Raw genomic sequence first — 14,537 nt, 5'->3', positions numbered from 1 at the left:
TTATAACATCCTGACTTTTGGACTTATCAAAGTGTAACATTTAAGCCCGATTATGGCGGCGAGGAAGTCTTCAAAAGCAGAAAAGCTTTCAAAACAGGTGTCTGCTAAAGTGCACACTATGCCTTCTTATTTTACTGCTGCTGACCACTCTTCGCCATCTAGACATAATAACATTAAGACTGCATCACCTCTACCATTAACACAAGAATCTACTGCAGTAACTCCCACCTCAGGGAATACACAAATATCTTCAGCTGTACCACCCCAGTTTGCAACAAAGCAAGACATTTCCGACATCTTTCGCACATGTTTGAGGGAAGAACTAGCTGAAATAAAACAAGACCTTCAAGCTATAGGGTCTAGAGTTGAAATGATAGAGGCTGACAATGAAGATATCCATGAGGATATTCAAAGGCTTGATGAAAAATCTTCATCACAACAAGATACAATCAATTCTCTGATGGATAAGATTGACGACTTGGAGAATAGAAGTCGAAGGAAAAACCTCAGGCTGAGAGGCATCCCTGAATCCATATTACCACGGGATTTCCCAGAATACTTACAAGCCCTGTTTAGCAATCTAAAAGAATCCGCATACCCTGATGATATCTTGTGGGTAAGGGCGCACCGGGCTCTTCGTCCCAAACCACCTGAGTCAGCTCCCCCTAGGGACATTATCATCCGGTTTAAAAAATTCTTAGAAAAAGAGATGCTATTAAACCAATCCAGAAAACACCAACCGGTGAGGTTTCGAGGCAATATCATACAGATTTTTCAAGACCTCTCTACAAGGACCCTGCAGGTCAGAAAAGAGTTTGCCCCCCTAACAACACTGCTGCGCAATAAAAGAATCGCACACAGATGGGGCTTCCCTGTTCAATTGATAATCCTTCAAGACAATCAGAGACTGATCTGTAGGAGCCCAACCGACATCCCAGCATTCTGTAAAGAACTTGGATTAGAAGCACCTCTGGATAGCACTTTGATGTCTTCATTGGATCAGGCACCCACCAAAAGGCCAAATCACAAACCCTCAACCTGGCAAATGAAGCTTCCACAAAAAACTTAGTCATCAAAGCCGACCGTCAGACCGGAAAAAGGTCAAGCAACACCAACCCTAGACCACTCTTCTTCTTCAGAAGAGGACTGAATATAACATCAATGAGTATAGTGTTTATTATACAATTGGAACAGGGGCAAGGCCCATTTGATCCAGACATTACTCTTGGACTCAGGAATAATATACTCTCTTGTGATTATTGATGCTAACTGTTAGACAACGCCTAAGTGGTAAGGTAATATATCTTCTTTTTTGTGTATGTTCACTGTTGAATGTTTTTTGCCTTAACTTACTGTTACCCCAGGATATGGACACATCCATGACCCGGATAGCCTGGGTCTGGAGTCTCATATAAGACATTGTAAGAGATACCCACTTCATTCTCTGTTTCCCCTGTTGTAAGATGTCTCTATTTGTGTCTGTATTTAGACTTAGAGATTTGTTTATTATGGTTCTGATTATGTTTCAAAATGTTTTGAGTTTTTGGTTTATACCTGCTTGCTGGCACAGTATCATGGCAGTAGACATTTTCACGCATTTCCCACCTTTTCCCCATATACACCAATGATAAACCCTAAAATTTTTCCTATCTCTATCGCCACCCAAAATGTCAAGGGTTTCAATTCTCCAAGTAAAAGATCTAAAGCTCTGAATGATTTATATAAGAGGGGAATTGATGTTTTAATGCTGCAGGAAATCCACTTTAAAAAAACACAAATCCCAAAATATTTCAGCAGATATTATACCCAGCACTTTACTGATCCGTAAACATATCCCTTTCCAATTGTCGCAACAATTTAAAGACCCGGAGGGTAGATTTCTAAGCATTACAGGTTTGATGTATGGAAGACCAATAACTCTTATAAATGTTTATGCGCCTAACGTTAAACAGCTTACATTCTTTAAATTCCTCTTTCGAAAATTCTTATATGTTTCTAAGGGACCCACCTTTATAGGTGGTGATTTTAACTGCCCTTTTCAGCCAAATATAGATAGCTCAAATCCATCTCCCAGAACCTCAAAACGTACCATACTATACCTATGGAAAAAATTAAAAGACTGTAATTTATACGATACATGGAGATTTATCAACCCAAATACCAGGGATTATACCTTTTTTTCGCATCCTGCCCATACATATAGCAGATTAGATTATATAATTACTAATCAAATAGGTCTTTCAATGATAGTTAAATCACAAATCACATCTACTTCATGGTCCGACCATTCGGCAGTTACTACATTGATCAATTGGCCCAATACACCAACGAGCCCCTATCAATGGCGTCTTGACGACACCCTTTTACTTCACCAGCCATTTATTGAGCGATTACATAAAACCTTGTCGGAATACTTTCACATAAACGCCAACTCAGTTGCAAACCCATTTACAATATGGGAAGCACACAAATGTACACTTAGAGGTGAGTTTATCCAATATAAAGCCCAACTCCAAAAAAACACGAGACTGGTCTATAGAACGTTAACCGCGAAATTGGCCCAATTAGAATACTCACATAAAAAAAATCCTGATGATAATGCTCTTCTAGAGACAATTCAGGAAACGCGAAAACAGTTTAATACATTTCTGGCTATATAGCATCAAAAAACATCTTTAAAAATTAGACAAAAATATTTTCACGAAGGGAATAAAGCAGGGAAGATGCTAGCCCGCACACTAAAGAGAGCTAAATTAAAATCCTTTATTCATGAACTTAAAACTCCACAAAATACTCATGTTAATACTACACCAGATATACTCTCACAATTTCACCAATACTACTCAGAATTATACAACTTATCAAATACAAATGACCCTCAACATAGAAATACCAATGAATCATTATCTGATTACTTAGACAAGTGTAAACTCCCCTCCCTTACTGAGGAGCAAAAGGAATCTTTAGAGGCACCCATAACAACATCTGAAATAGCTGTGGCTATTAAAGACTTGAAAAGGGGGAAAAGCCCTGGTCCTCATGGGTTCTCAGCCAAATATTATCAAATTTTTGCCCCTATCCTCATCCCTCAGCTACTTAATTTATTTAACAAGGTCTCTCCTGAGCACCCATTTCCATCTTCTATGCTGGAGGCACACATCGTAGTATTGCCTAAACCTGGTAAGACTCTGGACACGCCCTCTAATTTCCGACCAATCTCCCTACTGAATGTAGATGCAAAATTATTTGCCAAGATTTTAGCACAACGATTAAATAGAATTCTCCCATATCTAATCCACCCCAATCAGACAGGGTTTACTCCAGGTAGGGAAGCTCGTGATAATAACCTAAAAATCATCAACTTAATATAACATATGGATAACACCAAAACACCCTCTTTCTTTGCGTCTTTGGATGCGGAGAAAGCTTTTGATAGATTGAACTGGGATTTCCTTAAGAAAACGTTAATTAAATTTGGCTTTCCAACAATTTATATTTCAAAAATATTCACTTTATATAGCTCCCCAAATGCCAGGGTTAAACTTAATGATTTGCTTTCCCCACCATTCTCGATACACAACGGCACAAGGCAGGGGTGCCCACTATTCCCTTTGTTATTTGTTTTAGCTATGGAAGTTTTGGTGAATAGAATTAGGCAGAACCCCAACATTTCAGGCATCAAAATACACAATACAGAATATAAAGCCTCCTATTATGCTGATGATATATTTCTAACTTTAACTGACCCCATTGATTCGCTAAAAGAATTAAATGCAGAATTCCTTTTATACAGCATCTATTCCAATTTCAAGATTAATGCGTCTAAATCTGAATTCTTCACTTTAGCAATCCCTGAAGATATTAATAATCTAATAGCACAGACTTACTCGTATGCCTATCGCAAACAGCAAATAAAGTACTTAGGGATTATGATAACTCAGAAACCAATGGACCTCTTCACTGCGAACTATCCCGCCTTATTAAAAAATATTAAACAAGAACTCAACTCTTGGCAAAATAAAACATTATCCTGGTTAGGTAGGCTCCACGCTATAAAAATGACAATTCTGCCAAAAATATTATATTTTTTTCAAACTGCACCGGCTAAGTTACCTATGCAGTTCCTTAACAAATTACAAGGTACTTTAAACTCATACCTCTGGCAAAATAAAATGCCCAGGATCTCCAGCTCCACATTATACAGACCTAAAGCAAGAGGTGGGTTGGGAATGCCCAGCCTCCTTTATTATTACATTGCAGGTGCATTGGTACAGATACTAGATTGGTGTAAAAATACAGCCCATAAAGAATGGGTACAGATAGAATATGACTTAGCGGAAAATGAACAACTAGGAGCCTCATGTTGGATATCGCACATACATAGAACTTTAGCACCACATGCAACCACCACAACCCAATTAACTCTCGAAATCTGGGACAAACAAATAATTAGGCGCCAGAGACTCTACACAATCCCTTCACCGCTTACCCCACTAACAGATAATTCAGTTACAATTAGTTAATAGCATTGTATATCAGCGACCAAGATCACTGAAGGAAACAATAACAAACTCCAAATGGAGTCATTTTGGAGAGTGGTAAACTGAAAACTAAATTAGACTTGACCGACACTTGGGGAGAATTCTTCTCGCCTTGGTATAGATACTTCCAAATACACCACTACCTTGCCACCCACCCCTATGGTAGTCAACTCCGCAGATCCCTCACCCCATTTGAGTCTATGTGTTATACTTCACTGTCCTCTAAAGGCTCCCTCTCACGCACCTATAAATTAATCCAAAGACCTTTCGACTTATGCACAAAAATGGTCGGAGGATCTTGGTATACAGATCACAGAACAAGAATGGTCAAAAATATTTGCTAACATGAGTGGCCGTACTTCTTCAATCATATACACTGAAATGAATATGAAACTTATGTGTCGCTGGTACTATACACCAGTAAGATTGGCTAGCATGTTTAATAATGTAAATAAACAATGTTGGAGGGGATGTGGAGGTATTGGCGATATTCAACACATTTGGTGGACATGCCCACATATCAGACGCTACTGGTTGGGAGTTCAGTCAGTGGCCCAAAAAATTGTAGGTACTGCGATACCCCTAGAACCGGCTATATTTTTATTAAATAACTTCCCCAAAATTAAGTGCAAGCTAAGACTTAGACTTTTATTCCTTATGATAAATTGTGCCAAACGATTAATTCCAAGATATTGGAAATCGTCTGTTGTTCCCTCTGTACCGGAATGGCAATCCCTTGTTACGCATACACTAACACTAGAAAAGTACCAGTTTGTCAACTCCACAAAGTCTGATGACTTCTTTAATATGTATTTTCTCTGGGAAGAATACTGCAATTCCCAAAATGAGTTAATAAATCATTGATTGTATCGCACTGTCCAAAGGATGAAGTTCTTTAGAGTATGTTAAGAGGAATAAAATTATGATTATGCTGTAATGTCTTTGCCAATAATGAATCAAAATGTCCAAAATGTAATACTTTGATACATCGTGCCAGATGTAAATTTTGTTTTTGTAATAATATTGTTTGAATTATTTCTACTCAATAAAGAAAACCCTAAAAAAAATAAAAAAAAAAAAATAAATAAATAAGAGAGGCTCCTCATTTAAAGGAAGGGCCGCTTTCTTACAAAGACATCAGGTGATCACCATGACAACAGTTGTAGCTTGATAAATACAGGTATACAAATAAATGGGTGACCTGCTTTAGTGTAAAACAAAATGTATGCTTTCCTGATAAATTAGTTTATTTCCAAATGATGATGGTCCACAGTCCTCCATAACATATGGGATATATTTCCCGCCACTAGGAGGACGTCAAGAACCCATAAAGGAGCTTTAAAACCCTCCGAGTAGAGAATTGAAAGGAAAGGTAGGAAAGGCAAAGCAGGGTTCTATATAGGTGTCATTAGAACTGTTGCCCAAAAATGTAAATGGGCGGGGCCTGTGGACCATCATCATTATGAAAGAAAATAATTTATCAGGTAACTATAAATTTTGTTTTCTTTTATAAAATGATGATGGTCCACTGTCCTGCATAACATATGGAATTAATACCCAAGTTGATAGTCTATGTTACAGAAAGGGTGGGACTATCTTTCTGGCAGTTCTTATTTAGCCAACACTGAGGCCTGAAGGACTTTCCTGTCAAAAGCTGCTTGCTAAAATGCAAAACCTCAAGCAATAAACTCTGAAAAAAGTACACAGATAAAACATGATGCATCTTTGCAAATTTGCTCCAAAGATGTAAAATCTTTCAACAACCCACAATGTTGCAATTGCTCTTGAAGAAAGAGCTGTAATGCTCTTAGGAAGGTGACCTTCCAACCGACAAGAAACTCTTGAATCCCTTCTTATGAGTTAAGAGGCAAACGCTACCTTAGTAGCTTTCTATCTCCTTAATAGATTTAGTAGTGAAAAAACAAACTAGAAGTTTGACTGAAAACTAAAGTTTCTTGGAGAAAGAACTTCAAAGCATTTACTATAATCCGATTATGTAAAATCCACTACATAGAGTTACAGGATCTGAACTTAATGAAGGAACAACCATCTCTTGATTGGTATTTTCTTTTACGAAGAAAATCATATTTAGCATAAAGTATAGCCTTCACGTTGTGATAGTGGTGAAATGTAGAATCACAGAAAAGGTTTAGAAATGTTTTATGGTAAAGAGATTGCTAAAAGAAAGCTTACTTTCCCAGTTAATAGACAATAGCATTGTAATGAAAAATCTCAAGAGAAGAATGAACCTTGTAATATATAGAAAAGTAAGTTCAGATTTCAGGGTTGAGAAAAAGGTTACATCAGTGGCCTAATTCTAACTAACGCCTGAACAAAATCTGAACCTCAGGAAGTTTAGCTAACTTCCTATGAAAAAGAGATAAGGCAGAAAATAGTGGAAATCCCCTTTACCAGGGCATCCTGAAAACTGAAAGATTCTAGGAATTTTAAAAGATACCAAGAAAACCCTCTGGAAGAACACCATTTAAAGTAATTCTTCCAATCTTATGTTAAATCTCTTGTGTTACAGGCTTTCTGGCCTACATTAAAGATTCAATTACTAAATCAAATAAATCACTATGTTCCAAAACTAGATGTTCAAACTCTACGCCAATAATTTAGAGATTTGAGATCTTGATAGAAAAGAGAACTTTGAGAAAACAGAGTCTGTCTCAGAGAAAAAGAGCTATGGAAAACAATGGACATATGCACTAAGTCTGCATACCAAGTCCTGCAGTGACAGACTGGAGCAACTAATATTACTAATGTTGACTCCTGATTGATCCAAAAGAGAATCTTGGAATAAAAACAAACAAAGGAAATAGGTATGCTAGATGAAAGTCCCATGGACATAACAAGGTGACTAATATGTAAACTTAGGATCTTGTGACCTTGCACAATAGCAGTGTGGGAGTGTGAGATTTAAGAGAGATGCCATTAGAATTATGTCCTGTAAGCCCATTGGATCAATAAGCAATGAAAAATGTACTATGCAAAGACCACTCTCATGAATAGACCGATTGACTGCTGGAATGATCCACCTCCCAGTTGTTCACACATGATATTGTTATTGCCCATAGGGATCTATAATTACTCTCTGCCCAAGACAGGGTAATAGACACTTCCTGCATGACCAGTGGACTGCAGTTAACCTCCATGATAACTACATAGGCCACCACCATGATGTTTTTATGACTGGAAATGGATAAACTTTCCTCTTTCCATAGAGGCCAGGACTGACTAGCCCAAAGATTGCTCAAATTTCCAGAATGTTGAGTAGTATTCTTGCCGCAAGGTGATACCAAATTTCTTGCAATCTTCTAAAAACCCAGACGGCCCTCCCCAGTCTGAGAGACAGGAATTCATCGGTACAACAGACCAAGACTAGTGAAAGAAGGATGTCCCAAGTGACAAAGAAAGACTTTGTGTCTTTAAGAAAAAGATTGACTGATGGAGAAATAAAAAGCAATCTGTGTGCCAAATATAGATAATTAATCTACTAATAAAGTAGCATAGCCATTAAAGAGGTCTTTAATGGGGGAGTGAAGAGGGGGCTAAATAAACTTCAACGGAGCAGCAACCAAATGGAGCTCATTGGAGCTCATTGTAGGAAGAGACACACCCTCAGAATCTTAATAATGGAAAGTTCCATCAGGAAAAAAGATGCATAGGGATTGAGTCTATTATGACTTCTGTAAATGCTACCCTCATAGCAGGATATAAGGAGTTATAGGTACATTGATACTCCAACTATTGTCTTGAAAGACAGAGGTATGAGAGTAAGAGCAACAGCTGGTGACAGAAAATAATCTTACACTAGGTATTAGCCAGATAAGGAGCAACTGGCTAACTGGCAGAGTTTTGCAGATATACAAAACTAAAAAATATTCCCTATGTATAGGGAAGTGCTATGAATGAAAAGTCTATATCTAGAGGGGTATATACTATAGACTGTGTACACTAATAGCATAGGATATGTAATGTCTTGCATCCACAGAGACAGGGGTTCTGCCTATGCAAAAAAAAGTATTATTTGTTTAACAGAATAGTGTACAGAATCTGAAAGATGCAACAGTGTAATACTGCAGACTGGCATATGGAAATGAAGGGAGTACAATGCTTAATTGACTTACAAATAACTATTAATAGCTTAGATAGTTATAGTAAATGGTAATGGAACCATATGTTATTATTTTAAGTACAATAAATAATTGCAGATATTATAATAAATTTATAAGGTCTTTATATAATGAAAACCTTCAGAGGATGTTATCAATTCTGAACCTTAGGTTATCAGCACAATAAATATTTTCCACATTTACCTCAGACAACTGAGTTAAAACCCCAGATTTACGCTTACACTTACTTTGTTTGGGGACAGCCATTAAACAAACAGTCACTATTATCTATTTTTTTTAGCTTCAGGAGTAAAACCAGTAGTTTTCCCATGATTGTCAAGTGCAGGGAGAATTCCCTCTGAGCATTAGACTGTTGAAGCTGATATGTATGCAAAATTTGAGGTATACAATTCTTACAGATTTGAGTGACCTGTCATACTGGAACATCTTTGCAAAATAAACATATATATGTATATAGAGGGATGTTGGTAAATGACTCCTCTATGGAAATAACAGTGGGGACAGAAATATTTTGTTCCATGTTTGTATATAAAAGTATATAATGACACTAAATAATAAACAGTACAGAGAAACCTGGTAGACAGCCCCTACACTATAGTAATACACTTATACAATCTCCCAATAATAATCTTTATAGCCACCAGAAATAAGAAGATACCCTAACTACCGCCCAGCAGCTCCTGTATGGGTACTCGCCCCTTTCCTGGGTTTGGCAGGCATTAAAAATCAGATAAGAATCTGTTTAGAAGTAGGCCCCAACTGTTGAAGCTGAAATCTAGTAACAGAAGGCTCTGGATTGAGAGAGAAAGGCCTGGAAACACTGAGGAGGCGGAGCTACAGCCATACAGCCAGGAGTAAAGCTGGTGTCTTTATATAATGGAAAAAAAAACCGTTTGGCTGTTTATGGATAAAATATAGTGCACCAAACATAATAATCCTATAAACCCTGTCAAAATGTGTTCCCCAGCCTAACCGGAGCCTGCACTACGGAACCACATTATACACTAAGCTGTTGCCGGTTCTCTTAAAGGACCATACACATCATTTTTAAAGTGCTAAAATAAAACCCCTAAAGCTGCCAGAGGGTTAATAAGGGTCAGAAGCTTCACTAATATTGGTCCAATGCTAGTAGAACTGTTAGGGATATGATATGAAGAGAAAATTTTGTCATGAGGGTAGCTAGTGAAGTCCCCTGGCTATGCTGTACTTGTGTCAGAGTACCTACAAATAGCCTCTGGGCTGTGCCCGTGCTGTGTAAAGGCACTTTCCTTACACAGCACCCCTCCACTGGCTTACCAGTCATGTCAATGTTAATGCAGCTGCAGCAGTATCAAGTAGAGAGCCCATCCATTGCAGGTATTGAGTACCACAGAGGATTGCAGTAGGAAATACCAGAGTCCCTTTAGGGAGATGCTAGGGACGAGTCCCTGTGATGCCTGAGGGTAGATATGGCTGAAGTCCCATTAAGGAAATGCTGTGCACATAACATGGTATTCCTGTGTTCCTGTATCATTCAGCTGCTGTGAAGAGTCTTTTTTTCTTCTTTGTAAATTATACTTATCAGGGACTCTGGATCTCACATAGGTCTGAGCTCCCAATTTGTAATCCATTACCAAGTAGCTGGAACAACCTCTATTCTCAACCATCTCCTACGAGGCCAAGAACAAAACTAAAAGTGAGATGGGCGGTGGGAGAGTTTTATAACTCTTGTATGGGCTCTTGGCTTTCTTCTAGTTGTGGGAAATATATCTCATATGCAGTGGCGTAACTGGAAACCACAGGGCCCAGGTGCAAGAATCTAAGAAGGGCCCCCCACCACCCAAAAAAAAGGGAATTTGATACATATCTTTTTTTTTTTACATTTAACACAGAGAAAAAATGTGAATCAGATTACATGTCTGCAAAAGGAGGTACCCTGTGCCCACAGTCTGTTATATGGTCTGATCCCCTATTACTGTGTATAGTGACACTGCTTAATCCACCAGTACTGTATATAGTGAGTCAGTGACACAGTCTGTAATCTGCCGGTGAAATGGCTGGCCTGACCCTACCCGCCCCAGTACTTTATAAAGTGACCACAGCAGTCTGTGACATGGTCCAGCCCCCCCCCGTACTGTATATAGTGGTACTGTATAGTGACACTGTTTATCCCCCGCCCCCCCCCCCCATGCTGTAGTAACAAGGTCTGTAATTTGCTGGTTCCGCAAACATACACACACATACATGCATAAATACACACACAGTCACATAAATACACACATACACACACACATAAACACCAATGGGTAAAACAGAAACACTAACCCCTGTAGTCAGAGACACTAGTGAAGCATCATGTCACACTGACATGATATCAGTGCAGGCAGTGGCAGGTCAACGTTTTTTTTTTTAAGCTGGGCCCCCACCCTTGGGAGCCTAGTCGCAATTGCGACCTCAGCACCCCCTGTAGTTTCGTCCCTGCTCATATGTTATGGAGGATTGTGGACCATCATCATTTTATGAAATAAATATAGATGACATTTTGTGAAACTGCATATAAGATGAGATTTGGTGCAAGCATTTAATGTTTGGTGTATTTTTTAAAAAAAATATATATATATTTATTAAGTTAGGTGAGTTTGAACAGGAGTAGGCCAATTATTTATTTATTTTTTTTTTAAAAAGTTTGTTTTCTCAGTACAGGAATGTTTGTTAGCATACAAATAGGTCTCACAAAAAAATTGTAATTTAAAAATCAAAAGAAATTGATAAATTAAATATTGAGATAAAAATATGCTGTCAATATTGTTATTGTTTAATCAATAAAAAAAAAACTCCAGTGGGGGGTATGACAAAGAGGTACTAAATGTTAATTTTCCATTATTCTTTTAAAGGGCTCTCTGGGCTTGTGAGATTCTATAAGAAATCTTGCCAGTGCTATAAAGTTTTTGTTCTAATTATATAAAGACAGTGTTTACCTTGAGCACATTGTGTCTCGCAAAGGGGTGTTCCCTGCTTTTAAATATGTGAAGGCAATGCATACATTAAAATAGGTCTCACAAAAAAATGGTAATTTAAAAATCAAATGAAATTAATAAATTGAATATTGAGATAAAAATATGCTGTCAATATTTTTATTGTTTAACCACTAAAACATTATAACAAAATTGGTCTGCAAAAATCAGATTTTATTTAAAAAAATGAAAATCTATTGAAATAGTGTGGGAAAGGAACAGTAGAAATCATAATAAACCTACTCTGCATATGCAAAAAATGCTGTAAAATGTGTATTTATAATATAAACAGTTTTTTTTTATGTTTTTTTTTACCACCTATGCTAGTGGGCTGGACATGGGCTGTTCCATAGATATAGCTGAAATTTCTCTTCCAGCTTTTGTGAATTCTTTAAATAATTTCAAATGCAGATCTTCTTCCTTTTTCTTGCAAACTAAATGGTGTTGAGATTATGTCAAAATATGCAAAATGCATTAGCCTAATAGTAAAATACAGATATGCAACAATAGAGGCAATTGCAAGAAAATATACAATAAATCTGATTTATATTGGCTGCAGAATTTAGTTATTAAAGTGCGCCCTTTGCTCATGGCTAATCTTTCTCTCCCAAGTGAAAAACTCCATTACTTTATCTGGGAGATATCTCACAACTCGCAGGGACAGCCCCTTTTTAAAGTGTTCCTTGTGGGCAGTCCCCATTTGAGTGTCAGCATGGAATACCATTTCTGACCCAGCAAACTTCATAGAATCAAGTCCCATGTTTTGGTCTCACTGTGTATAGAGAGATAAGGTAAGGGGGACTGTAAATAATCACTTAAAGGGACACTAAGTCAAAATTAAACTTTCATGATTCAGATAGAGCCTGCAATTTTAAACAACTTTCCAATTTACTTCCATTAACAAAATGTGCACAGTTTTTATATTTACACTTTTTAAGTAACCAGCTCCTACTGAGCATGTGCAAGAATTCACAGAATATACGTATATGCAATTGTGATTGGCTGATGGCTGTCACATGATACAGGGGGAGTGGAAATTGACATAAGTGTTGAAATTTGTCAGAAAAAAAATATACTACTCATTTGAAGTTCAGACTTCTTATTACTTATTATGATTGCATTGTCTTTTTATCATGCATTTGTTAATTATGCAAATCTACTGTATTTACTGGTCCTTTAAAATAAGAAGGTATACTCTTACTACAAGATAGACTTATTTATTGGGTGGTGGTTTCAATTAGCAGAAACAGTCATTTCATACAAAAATAAACCTAACACTTTCCATACATTTTATAAAATGCAGCTGGTATAAAAAGTCATTATAAACACATTAAACTAACTTTACCGTACACTGCCCCTTTAAATAGGTCTTCAGTGAGTTACAGGTTGCTGCTTGGAGGCTATCCAGCTTGCTATATGCGAACAACAAGTCAGCTAGTTTTATAACAAAGCTGAATGTATCCAACTTGTGATGTGTGAGTTGGTCGTGACAAGTGACTGTATAATCAACTTGTTGGGTAAAAGGTGGGATAGAAACATATAGGGGGGAAGAAATATGTTATTAGATACATAAATATACACAGTGATGTGTGTATGGGAGAGAAAACCTAAACGTGATAAAGAGAAAGGTAGAGAGATGGAGAGGGTGCCAGAGAGACAAAAAGAAAATGAAATATATGTTAATGGCGTTAGGTAAAAGAATGAGGAGAATGAGAAAGTAATGGTGAAAAATGTAGTAGCATTACAGACATCTGTATAGATAGATATGAATAATAAGCTATCAGGACATAATACTTTGAAAGAAAATGATTTAATGTTAATGTGTTTGCTAAAATACATTTATTATTGCTTATGGTTAAACATATTATGTACTGTAACTTTAACATTGGGATGTTGTGTATCACAAAGGGCAGTTACTTGATGCTCAGTGAATAGATTGTTGATAATAAGTTTTATCTTATGTTCCTTTAAGATAATAACAATGATACCAAAGTAAGTACAGTTTGATAGGATCATATGGTATCTGAGAGAGAGAGAGAAAATATAATTAGCAAAAGTAAAGTAGTACAGACCTGGGCTGAATATAATAAAGTTATTAGAGAGAGAGGGAGAACAGAGAACAGAGAGAGGCAGACTGAGAACAAAAGAATAAAAGGAGAGACAGTGGTTGAAGCTAGATATAAGTCAGAAAGAGAGAATGGTGAAATAAGAGAAATGTTATAGACAACGCACCACTATTTAAAAATACCGAGTATTAGAGAGAGAATGAAGAAAGGGGCAGAGGATTTTATTCTAGATTATGTATTTTTTTGCAGACTTCTTTTGTATCTAAATGATGTGATAACACATGCATAAGTAGATCCATAAATCCTAATCCTACATGGGAAGTTCTGGCTTTACTGTAGAGAAAATATATTGTTCAATACTGGGTTTTTTTTAATGAGCAGATGCCAAATTGAATGTGGTTAGCGTTAAACTGTTCTTATTTACAGGACGTTTTGTTTGAGCTGTTGAAAATGTTGTACTAAATAAATAAATAAAAAATGTCCATAGTGGGTATTGTTTAGAAATCAAATATTGATGAAAAAATAACTCCAACTAAAGTGCATATGTTGGTTAATACATTAGAATACTCTGATCTGTCTTATCCCACAGTTAAACAGTGTTGTGGGAGGTACAATACAAGCTATAGGAAGAGGGTCATGTGATGATGATTTAACCCTTGCTCATCACCCAAAACAGTGCCACTGAAGAACCTTTGGAGAAAATTAATGACACGTTAATAGGTGACAGAAGAATAAGTTCAGATGGGTGACAAATGACACAGTAAGTCAATATTAGAGGATTTTTGGACTTGAGACAAT

Source organism: Bombina bombina, chromosome 2 (assembly GCF_027579735.1).
Source record: "Bombina bombina isolate aBomBom1 chromosome 2, aBomBom1.pri, whole genome shotgun sequence".
NCBI lineage: Eukaryota > Metazoa > Chordata > Amphibia > Anura > Bombinatoridae > Bombina > Bombina bombina.
The sequence above is the reverse complement of the archived record's forward strand: the minus strand, read 5'-3'. Positions refer to the sequence as shown.